The sequence below is a fragment of the Patella vulgata genome, chromosome 5 (assembly GCF_932274485.2).
Source record: "Patella vulgata chromosome 5, xgPatVulg1.2, whole genome shotgun sequence".
Lineage (NCBI taxonomy): Eukaryota > Metazoa > Mollusca > Gastropoda > Patellidae > Patella > Patella vulgata.
The window spans coordinates 75,600,679-75,616,458 of record NC_065883.2 but is presented as its reverse complement, the minus strand read 5'-3'; the positions used below and the strand labels follow the sequence as shown (position 1 = coordinate 75,616,458).

The 15,780-nt window shown below is 38.4% G+C and overlaps 1 long non-coding RNA gene across 1 annotated transcript; it reads right to left on the bottom strand.

Moving 5' to 3' along the window:
* Nucleotides 1–9,671: 9,671 nt before the first annotated feature.
* Nucleotides 9,672–15,374, bottom strand: LOC126822393 (uncharacterized). Its single transcript, XR_008788066.1, has 6 exons — nt 15,242–15,374; nt 13,614–13,755; nt 11,702–11,883; nt 10,654–10,819; nt 9,894–10,141; nt 9,672–9,792 (listed from the first exon to the last, which is right to left on the bottom strand). It is a non-coding gene; the product is annotated as an uncharacterized LOC126822393 (long non-coding RNA).
* Between the last annotated feature and the right edge of the window lie 406 nt (nt 15,375–15,780).

Genomic DNA, 15,780 nt, shown 5'->3' with positions numbered 1-15,780 from the left:
CTTAAGCTCATGGAAATGGATTTCAATGAACACTTGGATGACTCTTCAATTATGTCTAGTGACGACCGGAGATTTTTGGACATAATGTCGCGAGAGATTCATATTGCGCCAGATGGACATTACGAAATGCCATTACCGTTTCGGAGTTCTGAACCAGTTATGCAGAATAATAAAACTTTAGCACTTCGTCGTTTGTATCATTTAGAGTCACGTCTTCGTAGGGATAAACATTTGTGCTCAGATTACGTAAGTTTTATGGAAGACATTATTGATAAAGGATATGCCGAAAGGGTTAGTGATGATTCGTACATATCTGAACATGTTAATTATATTCCGCATCACGCCGTTTACAACCCAAAGAAACCTGGAAAAATCCGTGTGGTATTCGATTGTCAAGCTAAGTTCCGAGATAAATCTTTGAATGACTACCTGTTGAAAGGACCGGACTTAACAAACGCCTTAGTTGGTGTACTTTGTCGATTTCGGAAAGAACGAGTTGCCTTTATTTGCGATATCGAAAAGATGTTTTACCAGTTTCACGTTAATGTTGAACACCGAGACTACCTTCGATTTCTCTGGTGGAGAAATGGTAATTGTGACTCTAAACCTCAAGAATTCCGTATGACCGTTCATTTGTTTGGGGCTGGGTCATCTCCGGGATGCTCAAACTTTGCTTTAAAACAAGCCGCGAAAGATCACGAGAAAGATTTCGGCACAGTTGTCTCAAATTTCATTCAGAAGGATTTCTATGTTGACGATGGTTTAACGTGCACTAGGGATTGAGTGGTGCATTGAGTCGGATGCGTTCCGATTTCGAATCAAACTTTCGGATAAACCTTTAACGAGAAGAGGTATACTTTCTATTATAAGTTCGATATACGATCCGCTTGGCTTCATATCTCCTTTGTTATTAGTTGGGAAACAAGTTTTACAAGAAATATGTAGGCTTAACACTGGTTGGGATGATGTGATTCCTGAAGATTTGCTACCACGTTGGCAACGGTGGAGAGATGAACTGTTTAAAATTGAGACTCTTAAGATTGATAGATGTTTCAAGCCTGATGGTTTTGTATATACAAAAGAATTCAACTTTGAGTAAGTTAGATCCATTTTTGGATGATCATAACCTTTTACGAGTTGGTGGACGACTTGGTAACTCAAGACTAAGTTGTGCTGAGAAATACCCAATTATTATGCCGCGTAAGTCTTTCGTGACAGAACTTTTAATTGCTCATCATCATGAATTGTGTGAACACCAAGGTCGTGGACTTACTGTGAATGAACTTCGTTTAAACGGTTATTGGATTCTGGGATGTACCAGTGCGGTTTCGGAATACATTCATAAATGTGTTAAATGTAGGAAATTGCGTGGTCGATGTCAAGACCAGAAGATGTCAAATCTTCCCGAGGACAGATTGGAATCCACGGCGCCCTTTACGTATTGCGGAGTTGGTTGTTTTGGCCCTTGGTTGATCAAAGAGGGGCGTAAAGAACTCAAGAGATATGGTGTTCTGTTTACCTGTTTAAATTGTCGCGCGATTCATGTAGAGACTGTCAATACCATGACTACTGATTCTTTTATCAATGCGTTGCGTAGGTTTTTAACATTTCGTGGTCCAATACGAGTGCTTCGGTGTGACAACGGGATAAACTTTGTTGGAGCTAAGCGAGAGCTTAAGGATGCTTTCAAAGAGATGAATCATCAACACATCCGACAGTTCCTGCTTAAACGTAGTTGCGATTATTTCGAGTTCAAGATGAACGTCCCTTCTGCCAGTCACATGGGAGGCATTTGGGAACGGCAAATCCGTACCGTACGCAGTATTCTTTCTTCATTAATGGACCAATCCGGTACTCAACTAGATGACGAGTCACTTCGGACATTTATGTGCGAGGCAGCTGCAATCGTAAACAGCCGACCCTTAACGACTGATACTTTAAATGATATCAATTCTTTAGAACCTCTCACGCCTAACAATCTATTAACTATGAAATCAAAAATTCTGTTACCACCACCTGGTAATTTTCAACAACCTGACGTTTACTCTAGAAAACGTTGGAGACGAGTACAGTATTTGGCTAATGTTTTTTGGTCCCGTTGGCGAGTAGAATATTTACAGAATCTACAAACTCGACAGAAGTGGACTCAACCCATTCGAAATGTTCAAGTTGGTGACGTTGTTTTGATTAAGGATGCTGAATCTCCCCGAAATAGTTGGAACTTAGGAAGGGTTGTTGTTGCAGATCCAGACTCAGATGGACATGTGCGAAAGGTGAAGATTATGATTGGTGATCGTGCGTTGGATGATAACGGAAAGCGAGTTAATCCTATATCATACCTGGATCGTCCAATTCATAAACTAGTTGTTTTATTGGAAAACTAGACCGGGGTGTTCCCCATCGAGGAGCCTTCGTTTTTGCGATTACGATTACGTCAGTGCGTTGCGGGATATTTTGTTGTTCTATCTTGCCATACATATAGATGTAGGCCTATGTACATTTTCGTTGCGATTTGGTTAGTGCGATACGAATATGGGAATTCGAACATTCTGTAATAATTGTCAATTTTAGTCTTGGTAATGTGCGTATATTTATGTATATGTAACATGTAATATCTTTCTGCGCAGATTGCAGAGTGTCTTGTCATGCTTCATTTTATGAAAATTAAATGTCTTTAATTTTGAGGAGCCATGTAACCGATTCATAAATCGGGTCAGTTTGTACGTTGGAACAGCCTTAAGTTAATATGATAGAAGAGCTTTTAGTTTAAGGGATAGGTTATTGTTATTGTCTAATAATATGAACTCTCTGGACTGTTGTAATGTTTTTTGATGTATGTTTTTTATGTATATTAATTTATTACGTTATAAACTTCCAGGCTGCGCTACGCTTCGTAAAATAGTAACCTAAAGCGTTGATTGTTAAATTGTTTAATATCCCTGCGTAATTAATGCTCCCTGTGTCAGTCTTGCAAATGGCTTTCCTAGAAACCATGTTTTTTCGTTTTTGCGTGTGGTCAAGTTAACAGGCTCTTGGAGGTAAATAATTCTGTAATATTGCATTTGTATGTCATATTTCGTTTAATGTAGTATTCATTTATTTGTCCTGCTAGGTTTTGCGTTGTGTTAAACTGTATTAATTTGTATTTTTCAGTTTTCACGTCTGTGTTACCGGCATGTCTTTTAATTCAAGTCTGGAAGTTCGAGTCTAAGTTGTTTGCGTTCATCATGATTGTATGATATTCTACGTTAGGCTATTTCCAATGTTTATACGATGATATTCTCGTCCGATGTCATGAAGCATTAAAGAGACAATGAATAAAGATATGTATATGGTGTATTACAGTTAGTCGAGTCTCCTTTTCAATCTATGGTGTTATACTCCTGTTATCATGATCACAGGCTGGGTGCGTTCGTCTAGGTCTCCAGCTGCCTCTATAGGTTTTGAATTTATTTTGAACGTTCTCGGAATCCAACACTCGTCTATTTTTAATATGTGATAGCTAGAATCCCAAGGTACATTCTGTGCAAATTTGAAAGCAATTGGAGCACAGGAACGTTGCCTGGGCAGAGCAAATCAACCCGGTCCCGAAAATTTGCTCATTCTTCAAAGTTATTATAATATTGTGTTATGACCGCCATCTTAGATACACCGTCACTTACCAAACCACTCCGAAATATACCCAAAATCCCAAAAATCGACCGTAATTTCTTTTTACTTCGCGCATGCGCCACGCTGGAAACAAAGGTACGTTGACTACCAAATTCCGGCGAGGAAAGTTTCACGTTGGTACCTAGGTGCACTGAAAACTTTAAGGCGATACCTGCATTCGTTCAGGTCGTTTGTTCTCGACACGGTTCCTGCCGTTCGTTTTTTTTTCGCCATTTACGGCTTCTGTGAGGGCGAAAAAAGTGGAATTTCGCCACGACACCGGCACCGATTGTCCCAAAACCATGAAATTTGGACACAATACGCCCATTACCACTCTGTGACTTACTCCCATTTTGATCAGATTAAAAAAAAGGAGTTTCAGACAAATTGAAATGTGGTCGTATATTGTGGTCGCCGCCGACCGGCCGGCTAAAGTTAATATCCGATTACTTATAATTTATACACAGTGTTTAAGGTCATGAGACGAAGAAGCCTATTGATTTATATATATATATATATGTGTGTAGAATAAAATATTTCATATGGATTTCACTGATAGATTTTTGATAGTTTTTTCAATCCCATGTCCAATATAACGCTGGTTGATAGTTTTATCCACCCCCATGTCCAATCTAACGCTGGTTGATAGTTTTATTCACACCCCATGTCCAATCTAACGCTGGTAGATAGTTTTATCCAATCTAACGACGAATCCATGAAATATATTAGATATTGACTTCCAATATGATGGCTTACACACCAGTCCACGAACAGTGCAAGATCCCCTGAATTAAGGTACACGAGGCCCCCATTTTGATTGGCCTTTATAAACAGACCAGTTATATTCAACAAAAAGGAAATGGCACCAGTTCTCATTCCTGATTTTCTGAACTGGGAGTCGGATGGCCGAATGGTTAGCGCGTACCCATTGTAGCATAAGGTATGTCATTAAGTCAACTGGCGTGGTTTCGATTCCCCGGTTGTACGTGATAAGGAGTAGGGTCGCCTGTCCAACCTCGTAGGTTTTCTCCGGGTCCTCTGGTTTCCTGCCACTGCTAAAGACCCCTACGCGGAAGCGAATTATTGAAATAAAATTGTACCATGTGCTAGTCCCGAAATGACCTAGTTTGTGTCGAGTGGACGTTAAACCCCATTTGTCACTCACTTGCTAAATTCACCTTTGGTCCTGGTACCCCGGAGGTCAAAAGATCAAATTTTTGTTTTTGCATTGGGAAGATTTTACGCGTAAAATATAAAAAACGTAAAATATAAAACCTGTTGTAATTAATAATAGGAGAAGCCTGTTGTAATTAATAATAGAGATACCTGTTGTAAAACCTGTTGTAATTAATAATAGGAATATTTAAAATCTTTCTTTAGACGGTCTTAGCGTCGAAATACTTTGAGATGCGTTTTAAAAATACGTAATTTCTCCGATTTAGTTTGTACGACGATTGCTTTATTCACAATGAAACTAATTTCATTTCATTTGTTTTTCAGCTTGGGTTTTGTTGTGTCGTTGGTTCTTTGGGGAATCATATAATACCAAGAAATCAACGTTTTTATTCATATCATCAGTTCTGGGAAGAGTTCCACGTTCCTCAAGATAAAGGGGTATAAATAGTTACACTACATTAGACCTATTATTATTAAATTTTAAAAAAGGTGATCCACAAAATATTAAACGTTTCAGTAAAAAGTAAACACGGTCATATTGATTTGTTTTACATAAAAGCATCATTGAGATGGTTGTAACTATCAATTAATAGAATTGTTTCAATATAAACGGTATAAAATATTTACACGACATTAGACTTATTATCCAGACAATATTAAAGGACACTATTGGTGTCAGTCATTATCAAATATGTGATAGAACTCGTTAAATTCGTTCCGACATAATTTCAACACAGAGAGCATTACCACGATAGATGCTTTATGAAGATTTCAGCCATCGGAAGTGACGAAAGCAAAAGGGGCATACGTGTTATCCCTCTATATAATATTTTTGTTGTATGACAAATCAACAAATGCATTTCACAAATCGACAAATGTATTTTGCATTTTGACAAATTAACAAATGTACTTTCACAAATCGACAAATGTATTTTGTATTTTGACAAATTTACAAATGTACTTTCACAAATCGACAAATGTATTTTCACAAATTGAGAGTTTTGGCGAGGATCCCCCTCCATAGTATGGACTCGCTACTTTGGCGCTCACAAGGGGAATTCGTTGAGGTTCGCAAGTCCGTTCGTTTGACATTTTGTTCTCTAGTGATCAACGGTATCTGGGCAGATCTATTTATCTCGACGATCGGTGTCTGACAGAATACTTTAAGACAGCATTTCCGGCAGTCTATTTTTCAAAATTTTCTGGGGGAGGGCTCCCTACTTTGACGCTCGTGAGTGGGCTTCGTCGTGATTCTCAAGTCCGTTCGTTTGACACTTTACCTCATCGATCAGTGCCTGAAATACTGCCAGGCTGCATTTCCGGCAACCTGTTTTTCGAAATTTTCTGGGGGAGGCCCCCTACCCCTAGTTGAAGCTCGTGCCTGTGCCCCCTTAACCTTGGACTTTGCCCCAGCTTTGCCCCTCCAATCACCGACGGCTGGCGCCGCCACTGCCTGGGATCGAATCCTGGACCTCGAGGTTAGTGTGCCAATGTGCAACAGTTGCTTCAATAGTCGCCAAAATCCACATACCCACACCCACACCCGCTCAAACCCACATGACCCTCTCTATCATCCATCTTTGTTAAATCTACAATACGCCACTGTATGTTATTATTTATTTAGTGGAGTCACGGTGGCTAAGTGGGTAAGACGCTGGCTCGATAGCCTGGAGGTCGGGTGTTCGATTCCTGCATTGGCCGAGAAGGTTCATCCAGATTTTCCGGCGTGCTTCCCCTTTGTCGGTGATGCACGACGGAGGGTCTTACAAGGACAGCTGTCTAGTCGTTCGGGTGGGACGAAAAACCGAAGTCCCGTGTACACATTAACGTGCACGTAAAAGATCCCTTGGCAGTTGGAATTCGATATAAGAGTAGGCCGTAGCGCCGCTGCCCGCGCCAAATTTCCCTCATAGCACACCGTATGGCGTATGCCTGTCTTCATTAGCCCAGTTTAGGAGCAGAACAGTAGGACGTTAAACCCCATTTCATTTCATTTATTAATTATTTAGAAATCGCCAGTAATTGATTAACATCATGCAAGATCATCAAGTTAATTTATAGATCTGTTTCTACAGTAACGGAACAACAGCATATACTGGGGTCAATCAATAGAACTGTTTATATGTTACGTAACGGGGGCAGCGGTGGCACAGTGAGTAGGACCTTGACCTACTAACCAGGAGGTCCGAGGTTCGCTCCCGGAATAGAATATACCCGGTTCGAAAAACCTTAGAGCTATAGTTCACTTCCGCTTCCTGTCTGCGGGGATGACCAGGAAAGTATTGCGTGGTCATTTGGAATAACCCAGGTCCACAAAAAGAACCCTTGGACGGTTTCAATTCAAAGAGAATTCCGCAACTCGTCCCATTTTCTTGTATCAATTTCCATTCTCCAATATGTACGAGTGATACTCTATGGCCATGACAAAAGATTCATTGGGGAGCAGTTTCGGAAAGAAATCAAATACTCCATTCATCGTCCAATCTGATTAAAACACAGATCCTATTTCGTTTCTTTTTTTATAGTTCAAAATTTCGTTTTATTTGTCTTTACTTCACTAAGGCTGGACGATTTTATTGACGTGTTCTGGATGGTGTTAGGTATTAGCCAATGAAACAGCCTGTTATGGCAAGCTTTAGGCGTCTTTTGCAAGAAACTGTGGGTAATCCATTAGAAACATCAATGATGATTGGTTAATCAACTGTCTGACGTCATAGGGTCAAAAGCCGCTCGTATGACCTCTGATGCGAACTATCGCTACAGCTTGTCAGATCTCCATGTAGTGTAGGCCATCGAAAGTATAAAAAAAACGAAACGAAATATAGATCTGTATTTTAATTGTTCAGCGTCATACAAAATTAATAATCTTTAAGAAGCATTTAGTAACTGGATAGATCTATAAACTATAACACATGTCATACTTGTGGAAAAACGGCTACTAATGTTTCAGCTTGATAATGTTGAGAGAATGCTCTTTAAAACGTCGCCGAAATAAATTAGTAGCCGTTCTCCCTAATTATGGTTATAATTTATTGACATATTGCAAAAAATCCTACACGTGCTTGGTATATATACAAGTGAATATATAGACCGATTCTTTTATATAAAATAAATCAATCCGACCGTGTTTAGTTTTTACTGAAACAATTAAAGGACAATATTGGTGTCAGTCATTATCACATATGTGATAGAACTCGTTAAACACGTTCCGAAAATAATGTTAAAACAGAGATCATTATGACGGTTAAAACAGAGATCAATATGACGGTTTCAACAATCGGAAGTGACGAACGCAAAAGGAAAACACGAGTTATCCCTTTATATAACTGACTAAAGTGGCGAGTGATAAGAGATAGTGAGCAGATAGTATCTGTTATCACTCGTCACTTCAACCAGTTATATAGAGGGATAACACGTGTGCCCCTTTTGCTTTCGTCACTTCCGATGGCTGAAATCTTCATAAAGCATCTATCGTGGTAATGCTCTCTGTGTTGAAATTATGTTCGGAACGTGTTTAACGAGTTCTATCACATGTGATAATGACTGACACCAATAGTGTCCTTTAATATTGTCTGGATAATAAGTCTAATGTCGTGTAAATATTTTATACCATTTATATTGAAACAATTCTATTAATTGATAGTTACAACCATCTCAATGATGCTTTTATGTAAAACAAATCAATATGACCGTGTTTACTTTTTACTGAAACGTTTAATATTTTGTGGATCACCTTTTTTAAAATTTAATAATAATAGGTCTAATGTAGTGTAACTATTTATACCCCTTTATCTTGAGGAACGTGGAACTCTTCCCAGAACTGATGATATGAATAAAAACGTTGATTTCTTGGTATTATATGATTCCCCAAAAAAACCAACGACACAACAAAACCCAAGCTGAAAAACAAATGAAATGAAATTAGTTTCATTGTGAATAAAGCAATCGTCGTACAAACTAAATCGGAGAAATTACGTATTTTTAAAACGCATCTCAAAGTATTTCGACGCTAAGACCGTCTAAAGAAAGATTTTAAATATTCCTATTATTAATTACAACAGGTTTTACAACAGGTTTCTCTATTATTAATTACAACAGGTTTCTCCTATTATTAATTACAACAGGTTTTATATTTTACGTTTTTTATATTTTACGCGTAAAATCTTCCCAATGCAAAAACAAAAATTTGATCTTTTGACCTCCGGGGTACCAGGACCAAAGGTGAATTTAGCAAGTGAGTGACAAATGGGGTTTAACGTCCACTCGACACAAACTAGGTCATTTCGGGACTAGCACATGGTACAATTTTATTTCAATAATTCGCTTCCGCGTAGGGGTCTTTAGCAGTGGCAGGAAACCAGAGGACCCGGAGAAAACCTACGAGGTTGGACAGGCGACCCTACTCCTTATCACGTACAACCGGGGAATCGAAACCACGCCAGTTGACTTAATGACATACCTTATGCTACAATGGGTACGCGCTAACCATTCGGCCATCCGACTCCCAGTTCAGAAAATCAGGAATGAGAACTGCAATTGGAATACAATGTAAACAATTTTTTACAGTTGTTCTTTAATGGTGAATATTGTAATCCAACTCAATGGTGAATATTGTAATTCAATCTGATAGTGAATATTGTAATCCAGCTTGGTGTTGAATATTGTAATTCAGCTTGGTGGTGAATATTGTAATTGAACTCGTGGCGAATATTGTAATTCAGCTTGGTGGTGTAAATCAGTTTGATAGTGAATATCATAATTTAATTTGATGATGGATATCTTAAATTTAATTGGGATTTTATATAACAGTTTAAAATAAAAAATAAATGTTTTTTTTTAATAAATTGACACTTGTTCGTACTAACTGGTATAAGTTAGCCTGAACACGGGTGCGTTACTGGAACCAGTTGAAACATATTTAACATAAGCTGTATTCGATGTCGTCGTCATGCTGGCAACATCAGTCTGAAAACATAATAAAAAATATAGGTTGGTTACTTAGCAACATTTTTCTGTATTCTTAATAGCCCCCCCCCCCTATTATATACAGACTATGAAATACTTACATCACCACAGTATCTGCCGAATGTTGGTGTTGATGATAACGCATTGTTACCATTGTAGACGGACACGTAATTGTTGGAACAATCAGCCACGCCTATTACACTTAGCGTTGTAAATGTTAATGTTATCGTTCTTCGTGCTGGTACAGTTATCGACCATTGACACGTCTGCACATCCGAGAAATTTCCTGGAAAATTTGGATTGGTCAGACTTCCGTTGATTCCCGTCAGACTACCTCCACATCCCAAACCTGAAATATCAACAAACAGAGTTAATACAACCATCTCTAGCTAGATCGTATAAAACAGAGTTCATACGACCATCTCCAGCTCGATCGTATAAAACAGAGTTCATACAACCATCTCTAGCTCGATCGTATAAAACAGACTTCATACAACTATCGCTAGCTCGATCGTATGAAACAGAGTTCATACAACCATCTCCAGCTTGAGATAAAATAGAGTTTGTGTAAAAATGCTGAAGGACAATTAATGGACAACAAGGTCTTTTGAAAGAGCTACCATACCCTGTATAATATACAGGAAAACCCCGACTGGACAATCTGAATGTACACCGTGAACAAACCCCGGAGCCAGTGTCATATACTAATAGGACCACCTGAAACTAGTACCGGTACTAGTAAATATATTGGTCTTTATAAACAAGTGTATGTCTCTTATCAGCGGATGTTGCAGTGAATGTTAAATCATATCCCACTTACCAGCGGATGTTGAAGTGAATGTTAAATCATATCCCACTTACCAGCGGATGTTGAAGTGAATGTTATATCATATCCCAGTCTTCGTACAGATAAATCTGTTTTGAAATTTAGATAAATTTGATTGGTTGGAATAAAGACAGTATCAGGTAACGTTCTGCCACATAATTTAGCTATAACCCCGTCACTAGGACTCGACCCATTATGTATCTTAAATAATAAACACACATATCTTATAGTAAATATAATCATGGACCTTAAAATAATGTATATAAGGTGCACGATAAAACGTATCTTATAGGGGGACATATCTTTTAGTGATTAAAATAAACACTTCTTATAGGAATGAACAAATGAAATGGAGTTTTATTTCACGTCAGTTACAACCTGGCTACATGGTGTTAATCAAAAAATTCTATATAAATACCATTGTGTGTGGAGAGCTACTAAAACTGTTTATACTAGTCCCTAGCAACTATCTGTAGCTATGTGACACCCTAGAACTGTTTATACTAGTCCCAAGCAACTATCTGTAGCTATTTGATACATCAGAACTGTTTATACTAGTCCCTAGCAACTATCTGTAGCTATGTAATACACTAGAACGGTTTATACTAGTCCCTAGCAACTATCTGTAGCTATGTGATACACTAGAACTGTTTATACTAGCCCCTAGCAACTATCAGTAGCTATTAATAATCTTTAAGAGGCATTTAGTAACTGGGTAGAGCAATACACAAAAACACATACTTATGGAAAAACAGCTACTTATTTATTTGGGCGACGTTTCGAAGAGTATTCTCTCAACGTTATCAAGCTAATGCAGTAATGCAAGAATTATGAGATCAACATATTATACAGAAAACTATAACAACAATTCATGAAACCATACAGGACAACAACAAGTAGCTATGTGATACTCTAGAGCTGTTTATTGTATTCCCTAGGTCGTCACATGACCACATACTCAGTATTGCATTGGTTACACTCATGACTCATTAAGATCCCCTACAAACTGGGAAATGTCCTAGTAACACAAGATCACATGACCTGTCAGCTAGCCGATTAATAACCATGAAAGGAGATACCAACCTCTAGATAATCGTAGTTACAGCTGGAATGTGATTCGATAGAGAACCTGTTAAAATACAAGGCTAACGTTCTTCCTGCTGGTGCACTGATTCTAATATCACAGTCCAGATTAACAGGATAGTTTCCTGGATAACCCGGACTAACAAGTTGACCGTTATCAGCTGTTATATTACGATTACAATCTATAAATAGACACAAAGAGGTTTTAACGATGGCAACTAGAGTGAGTACAAATCATTAACAAAAGAATTCCTCTGTCAAAATGGTCACAAAGTCATGTGGGTCAATTTCCTACACCCGCCCCCTCCCTGCGCGCTTTATATTGTAATACTGATGATGTCCAGTAAAAATAACCACTGTTTGACAGATGGAATGTATTCCAAACATCTCTCAGGTATGCTGGAATTCAACAATTTTCTTTCAATGGGGAGAAACAACCTTCACAGACTCTACCCTCCTCCCGACCTATACCTCAGGTTCCACCCCCTTAAAACCTACTCTGAAAAGCGAGCAGAGTATTGTAAAAATAATAAACAAGAAATATATGTTATAGATATGCATATTGACTGAATTATGTTTCCTCTGGTTTCCTACCAATACTAAAGACCCCTATATGTTAGTCCGAAAATGAGCTAGTTTGTGAATGTTAACCCCATTTTTCTCTCTCACTTGTTACATAATCAGATTATCTGATGTTAAAGACGCTTCCTGCCAACTTGACACCTGATCGTTATCGACATGCTTGAAGTTCTTGGTCTATGTGATTATGTAATGATTATGTAAACGTTAACTTGCTGCCATGTTTTATTTAAACTTTCTTTGTCTGATTAGCATGTATCGAATGTAAACTTGATATGATACATTAGCCAGATGCCTAATAAGATCCTTTGTTTGAAAGGGTTTATAAATCCAGATTAAGAAACAAATAGAGGAGAGAGGTCTAGGCAGGACTTGAGAGCAGTCGGAGGCTAGGCGACGTCTGGTAGTTAACTCCAGGCCACGCAGGTTTGGAGTTAAGGCCATGTAATGTAAGAGTTGGGAGTTGGCACATTCGTGCCTAGCCGAGCTAGGAAATGGCTCTCTCAACACAAGCTAGTTATGGAATCTTTAAGTGTTGTATATATGTTAGAAGAAGCAGAGAATAAAAGTATTTTAAGATGTTAAACTAGTCTTGTCATCCGAACCTTATTAAAGAACCAATACTGTCACACACTGCTCAGCCACCAGGACTCCTGTGGTTTATTATCATTTCTCTCTCTCACTACTCAGCCACCAGGACCTCCTGTTGGTTTATCATCATCACCTTCCTCTCTCTCTCTCTCTCTCTCTCTCTCTCTCTCCCCTCACTGCTCAGCCACCAGGACCTCCTGTTGGTTTATCATCATCACCTCTCTCTCTCTCTTTCTCTCTCTCTCTCTCTCACACTCCCTCTCATTACTCAGCCACCGGGACCTCCTGTTGGTTTATCATCACCTCTCTCTCTCTCTCCCTCTCTCCTCACTACTCAGCCACCAGGACCTCCTGTTGGTTTATCATCACCTCTCTCTCTCTCCCTCTCCCCTCTCATTACTCAGCCACCGGGACCTCCTGTTGGTTTATCATCACCCCTCTCTCTCTCTCCCTCTCTCCCCTCACTACTCAGCCACCAGGACCTCCTGTTGGTTTATCATCATCACCTCTCTCTCTCTCTCTCTCTCATTACTCAGCCACCGGGACCTCCTGGGTTTACCATAGATCATCATTTCTCTCCCTCTCAATGCTCAGCCATCAGGACTATGATGGGTTTACCATAGAGGGTAGAACAAACACAAATCTAATCAGAGAGACATGGGGTTTAATGTCCATTCAACACAAACTAGGGGGTCTTTAAGCACCCAATCCCCAAATCTAATAAGACAAAATAACTTATTACCTGCTACCATATATGAGAGTTGGAATCCTGGTGACCTTGACCCTGCTGGAACATTGTAATCCACCATGATAACTCGACCAACCGAATCATATCCAGTGTGTATTGTTCTTCCACAATAATGTAGTGTCTGACCTGACACGCCCTAAAAACAAACATTCTACATTAAACACGCCTTAAAAACACACATTTTACAAACATTTTACAATATAGTGTTTGACCTCACATGGCCTAAAAACAAACATTTTACAATAATATAGAGTTTGGCCTGACATGCCCTAATAAGGGACATTTTACAATAATAACACAATAAGGCCAATAAAATAAAATATAGATGTGTTTACCATTACTTGGTGCCACGAAATTGGGTCTGTCGATCGTAAAATCTTTGTTTTTTAGTAACATTTTATTTGTCGTAGGTGTTAGTATGATCTATTTCCTAGCATTTCAAACTTAATTACCGAGTAAAGTTCTTGAAAATAAAACTAAAATTTCAGTGTTGGATTTTGTCTAGAGAAAATCCCACCCAAACCGAGTTACAGGGCCTCGAGTCTGAGAATTTCGCTAAAAAAGACTCTGTCGGGTAAGTCTAAATACAGATATATCTTATTTTGGCTTTATGTTTAAATAATAAATATTTTTAAAGATACATTATGGGAGATAAGATAAAGAGATGGCATTTCTGGCTATAATAGTTAAAAACTAGATAGTGTAAAGGTAATTTGCTTAAAATTTCAGTCAAATTGATCCGCTATGAGCCGAGAAAGAAGCCGGTGAAAGTCTCGGTTATCATTACTAAAATCATTAATATAAACAGCATAGTCTCGATTATCCACTTTTTCTGATTTAATTATCTTTGGCCGTTAGCGGCATATAGGAATCAAATCCAGCCTACATCGAAGGCTAGCCTTGACATCGAGAGTTTATTATGGTCTGGATAAGTTAATTAATGTCTAATTGATAATTTCGATAACATTTCAGGCCTAAAGAAAGACTTGTAATAAGCAGATTTTGCTCTTGCATAATGCATGTTTAACTTTTTGAAATATAGATGAAATTTCTGGCTTGTGATTTTAACGAATATCGTTAATATAGTATTCAAACTCTTAATTACGTAGTTCCACAGGTTGGGTACCTGTTAATAAATTAGTTCCACAGGGTAACTGTTAATAAAGTAGCACCACAGAGTAGGCCTACCTGTTAATGAAATAGTTCCACGGGGTACCTGTTAATAAAATAGTTCCACAGGGTACCTGTTAATGAAGTAGTTCCCCAGGGTACCTGTTATTGAAGTAGTTCCACAGGGTAACTAATAATAAAGTAGTTCTACTGTGCACCTGTTAATAAAGTAGTTCCACAGTGCACATGTTAATGAAGTAGTGCCACAGGGTACCTGTTAATAAAGTAGTTCCATAGTGCACCTGTTAATAAAGTAGTTCCACAGTGCACCTGTTAATAAAGTAGTTCCACAGTGCACATGTTAATGAAGTAGTGCCACAGGGTACCTGTTAATAAAGTAGTTCCATAGTGCACCTGTTTATAAAGTAGTTCCACAGTGCCCCTGTTAATGAAGTAGTGCCACAGGGTACCTGTTAATAAAGTAGTTCCACTGAGTACCTGTTACAACTTACCAAAGGTGAATCTCGGAACTGTACATATTCTTGAAGGCAGTTTGGATCAGTGGCTAGACGAATGTTTGTAAACTTCAAACGAATTTTTTTATTGTTGTCACCTGAATCAATGACCCAGCGACATCGTGCCATCTGTCCTACTGGACTAGGGTAGTTCAGAGAGCTGATTATCTGTGAAACATTGGATGCAAACAAAGTGCCGCCACATAGAGCTGTAATATAATATTACATGTGTTTAACATACATTTAAATGGTAACAAAATATCTAAATGGTGAAATTATTCAAATTAAAATGGGTATTTTTAAAAGATGAAAAAGTAGTACGTAGTGGAGAAACTCATATTCCTTGCAGTGTTTCGTTTGATTAGAGCTAATTCCACTAAACACTTCTTTAATGGAAGCAAATTTCTGTTCCAAATTATGACTGGTCAATAGTCCGATTAACAACCAAAAGCTAACTGCTTAACAATATGATTACGCTTGAAACAAAGCTCCAAATTGGACAAAATATGTTTACATAACGTTTACATGACTTACGA